The sequence below is a fragment of the Lathyrus oleraceus genome, chromosome 1 (assembly GCF_024323335.1).
Source record: "Lathyrus oleraceus cultivar Zhongwan6 chromosome 1, CAAS_Psat_ZW6_1.0, whole genome shotgun sequence".
NCBI lineage: Eukaryota > Viridiplantae > Streptophyta > Magnoliopsida > Fabales > Fabaceae > Lathyrus > Lathyrus oleraceus.
In genome coordinates this window covers 280,909,363-280,914,711 of record NC_066579.1, presented here as the reverse complement: position 1 = coordinate 280,914,711, position 5,349 = coordinate 280,909,363, and the positions used below count along the sequence as shown (strand labels likewise).

Below are 5,349 nucleotides of genomic sequence, written 5' to 3'. Positions count from 1 at the left end.
ATGCAATGATGTAAGTTAAAAGCTCGACATGCCATGAATAGTCTGCATATACTTCCAGATACAGACTCAAAGGTCTGCGTTACGTGAGAACAAGGTATGTAGGGTATTGGTTTCCTGTAGAAAAACCTAACACCCCCTCACAGGTGTGGCCTAGTTCTCAAAGGTGGTCCCAAAAAGGTTCCAAGAGTCATCGATCCAAAAATGAAAATACCATGCCGTAGCGAATTCTCGCAAGACAAAAATATTTCCAAGTGAATCTAGTCTGGGTGTGGGTCTCGTGCCAACCCAATGCGCAAAACACAGGTTGACACGACTATCCACAAATCCATCTTGTGTGTATACTAAAACTCGGGTGTAGAGCTTCTCTCATATAACATCAACCCAACCCAACACAGAGTATAATAGATATATCCAGAGTATGCAAAATATTTAAAGAAATTAAAGAATGCAATAAGTAGCATAAAGATAGAGCGAGTAAAGAGATAAAGATAAACACCTAAAGCATGCAGAGAAAGCAAACAAAACTAGGCTCAACTTGCTTATGATATAATCCCCAGCAGAGTCTCCAGCTGAAGCTAGCTAAATATACCTGAGCGCATTGCACGCTTGAAGATATAACCGAGTCACCATCGAAATTTATTTATTCTTGAAGGAAAGGTAAAACATCGATAAAACCCAGGGGAAGAGAAAAAGGGTAAGGAAGTCGGTTATACAAGGGGAAGGTATTAACATCCCCCACATTCGTTGTACTCAACAGGAACCGTTTTGATTGTTCTTTGCAAGAATGAGTGTTACTATCTAGATATCACTCGTGAAAGGGGAAAAGGTTTTAATAATTAGGGTGCTCGCCAAGGTTTAGGGCCCTCGTGCCTACGTATCCTCATACTACAATAAGGAAATCAGAGCGCAGTAGTTCATAGAAATAATGGTGGGAGATGAAAGAATTTATGATTAAGTTATGGTTTGAACCAAAGGATAATGTTTTTTGAACCCATAGGGTAGATATATCTGAACCAGTAAGGATAGGTGGCATCAGCCAAAAACAAAGGGGTTTTTCCTATCGAAGGGCTTGCAAGGTAAGTAACAAAGGAATAGTTTATCTACGAGACAAACAAAATGCTCTTGATTCAGAGGCAGGCATTGATTATTGACCCAAAAGTCTGTATGAAATCCAAAGAAATAGTGTATTTGGTTCAAAGAGGAAGTATATCACTGTGGATGAAGGTATTGAATGATGAATGGTGAAAGGTGAGAGAACGGGTAAGGAATAAAGATGCTCGCCAAGGATTCGCATCCTCGTGCCTATATATTCTCATCCTGCAATAAGAAAGTTAGAGCTCTGTAGTTCATGGAACTAAGACGGAAGAAACTGGAAAAAAAGGATGTTTGCCTAAGCAACTAGGATTAACAAGATAAACAAGAAAGAGTTAAAGAGCATGGCTGAAGTGATGAGAAATATAGCTTGGCACCAAAAGACCACAGTATTACAGGAATCCATGAAGGAATATGGTATTTTATTCCAAAGAAAACAATATGTCACCGATGATGAATGAGAATGAATTTTCACAAGACTTGGCATTCATTTGACTTGAACCACAATAAAGTCTACGAGTAAATGTGAATACTCTGAGCAATTGGTTCATTCGTCCCGTACCCAAAGATATTCAGAATGAGGATATGAATGCTCCCTCACACCACTTATTTACTACTTAAGGCTCATGGCATGTGATACTCATCATAACTGGAAAGTTGCTCAAGAAGACTCTTCTTGTTGCTTCTTATGATAAAGTGTTGCCTTGAAGGAAGAGAGACTTGACAATAATTTGATTCAAATTGTACTAAAATCTATGAATAGAGGTGAATACGATGAGCAACTGAGTCATTCATCATGTACCCAAAGATATTCATAATGGGGATATGAATGCTCCCTCTCACCCCTCTATATTGCTTAAGGCTCATGCACACAACTTGAATCATGGTTGATAAGTGTTAATACACCTTTGTTGTGCTTGAATAGTAGTTCACTATGTCTGCAATGTGAATGCCTAGTACTGACTTGAAGTATTGAACTCTTGATTTTGAATCTTGAGGTCTTGAGCTCCTAAGGTCCAGTACATCTTGAACACAAGGGACTTGCCCTATCAAGTGATCAAGGGTCTTTTGATCGCTTGATCAGACTTGGGAATTTAGCACATTACAAAATATTTGGTTGATCAAAGTTAACTTTGATCAACACAACCAATGGGAATGAAGAAATTAGTTGAATTATGAACAAACTAATGGATTAATTAGTCAATTTACACCAGATGATTCTTTACAAGCCCTAAACTAGGGGGACATGTCATTATTAAGGTGCAATCTAATCAGAGAAATTAACACCAAAATTCTATCAAGGAACAAATGAATTAAAAGATCAAAACAAACCTAAGAGATTCATGAACAAAATGAATTCCACTAATTAAAATCCTAACCAATTATAACTAACATACAAACATGACAGAATTAACAATCAGATCCAATCAAGTAAGAAACAATTATCATGCAATTAACAATCTAAACCTAATAATATAAACTAAGACATTTTTCCATTCATTTTCAATTAATCTAGAATTACACCATATCAAATTAATTATAACTAAGTCCATTAATCATGTAAAAAACTAATTAAATCTATCAATTAATTTCTACACCAATTCATGAAAAAGTATTAAAAAAATATAAAACAAAATTAAAGAACAAAAATAGTAGTAAAATGCATAAAAAACAAAGCGAAATAGGGGGATTCTGATCAGCAAAATAGGGTGCAATTAATATGAAACACAGGGCCCATGCAAAGGCCGAACGGTGCTTCCAACTCATGAAACAGGGAGGTGTGTAAACAATAACCAGGTGCAGATTGGAAAAATGGGCCCACGGGGAAGGAAGGCCCAATGCGCATATGAGAGGGGGAGAGAGTCATTCACTCAGATGAAATTCAAATGGGAAAGAAACAAACATGTGCGTGCTTCAAACCTCAATTCACCTTCAGACCTAAGAGCCACCGTCTCCGCCATGCCAGAGGTCGCCTTCGGCGGTGGCGGAGAGCTAAATCTCTAAAACCATATAACATCAACAGATTCATCTTCTTCTCTCCGATCCATATCCATGATCAATTTTCCCTAATTCAACTTCTAAAGCCTAAACTAATGAAAATAATTGAATAACCCTAATCACGAAAAATATAAATTAAATGCTTATCACAGGGAATCAAAGCCCAAGAGGTTGAGGCTTTGATTCCCCACACCTTTGTTCACATCCCAATAACAAGGTTGACACAAGAAGATGGAATAGGAACTTACGTTTCCGGAGACGACGAAGTTAACGACGGAATTCTGGTAAGATTCTTATTCTCTAAATCCCACATTGCCTTTGAAATTCCACTCTTCTTATTCTCCTTCTTCTGTTGAATTTTGAGGTGTCCATTGTTGATTGTGATTTCTTCGTGTCCGGGTAATTCGAGAGTAAGGTAAGATATGAATTCGAGAGAGTTTGAAGATTGAAGGTAACTGTGATGAATTATGAATGTGAGAGTTTGGATGACGAATATGGTGAATGGAAGGAGAATTCTGAGTTTGATGAATGGATTGATTGATGAACTTCAGGGTCTGAAGCTTGATGAAATGATGAATTTGGTGAATGATAGAGATTGATGAATCAATGTAATTAAGAGAGGGTGATTGGGGATGAATAAATTCTAAGGGAATGAAGTGTGTGGTAGAGTGATATGAAGTTGATGAATGGTTTATATAGTGAAAACTGATGAATGATGATTCAGTTAGGTGGTTAGAGTTTGTTAGAGAGTTTTGGAGTTTAACATAAAATTACATTATGAATAGGGATTCACGATTTCTGTTAGGTTTGGAAGTTAGTTTATGGAATTGCGAAATGGTTCAGTTTGTTACATGTCAATTCGGTATGGTTTTGAACTGATTGGTGAAGTGAAAATGTATGAATGTTGCAGTGCCATACCATTGTTGATTGCATTGCAGGATTGTGTTCATGAATGGCTTGCTTTATTTGTTTTGCTTTGATATGGTATATATGGCCTTCCATGAATGTTTAATGCTGCTGCTATATGTTGAATATTGCATTGTTGCAGGTCTGTTTGTTATTGCCTTGGTCATGTTTGGATGGCCCAGTTGTTTCTCTGATGTGTTTGCCATGATCTGTTATACATGATGCTTGATTATATGCACTACTTGTTGTTGTATGTGTTTGAAAGTTATTGTCTATTAGGGAGTGAAGTGTTAGTTATGGTTAGTATGTGAATGCTTCCATGATGAATCAATGTTGCATCTCTGTTAAAGTTTGATGAATGCTTTACTTTGAATTGATGTTGCATCTCTATTAAATTTTGATGAATTCTTTGCTTTGAATTGGTGTTGAACTATTAATGCATTGCTGTTGTGAATTGTTGGCTATTGTGTTTGATGACTGTCATGGCCATGATGTGTAGATGCCAGGCTGTTGTTAGGTGTTGAGATGGCCTGCTGCATGTATGAATGGCCATGTTTTGAATGTCATGTTTGGATGCATGGTTTGATATGGTATAGGTTGAATGTGATAAGTATATGCTATGAATAATCGAAATTGGTTTGGATAATTTGTTGTTGTAATGCATAGTTGCTTGATGTACCATGGTTTGTTTTGTAGGATGGTGCAAGAATGACTTATGATGGAAATCAAGGCTTGCAAAAAGTGAGTTAGGTTTGAAGAAAATTAGTGAAGGAAAGAAAACTCAAGAAAATGAAATCATGGTGAATCATGGAAGAATAAACCAAGAATTTAGGGTGTGGGATGTAAAATGGGGTTAGTTGACTTTGGTCAACTAGTTGACCAAAAAGTCAACAGTTGACCAAAAGTCAACTTAGGTAGAAAATTTTGTAATCATTTTCTATGTATGGACATTTAGATATGGTTGTATGAAGTGATACTATGTATTAAATGAAATGGAATTGAAATTGAAAGAAATGAAATAAGAATGAAATGAATAATCCACCTTGACATATGTAATCACCAACAACTTGAAAGTATGATGAAGTGAATGAACTAATGAATGGATCTTGAAATGGATAATCCACTATGGCATTGAAAATGAAATTAATGGAAATTGAAGTGGACTTGAATGAATCAACTATGACACATAAACAAACTAGACATGAACAAACCATGAACTAGAAATAACCAGATGAAATGCCATGAATGAATTGAACCAAATGGAACTTGCAAAGTCATGGATATGAGATTGAACATATGAACACCATCAAGAAATTCAATAAGTATGTGGGAATTTGATAAGAGAATTGATCA

The 5,349-nt window shown here is 36.2% G+C and overlaps 1 long non-coding RNA gene across 1 annotated transcript; it reads left to right on the top strand.

Annotated features, from left to right (window-relative positions):
- The first annotated feature begins 2,803 nt into the window (after window positions 1-2,803).
- Window positions 2,804-5,045, top strand: LOC127130481 (uncharacterized). The gene is made up of 2 exons (XR_007806475.1): window positions 2,804-3,374; window positions 4,693-5,045. It is a non-coding gene; the product is annotated as an uncharacterized LOC127130481 (long non-coding RNA).
- Window positions 5,046-5,349: the final 304 nt, after the last annotated feature.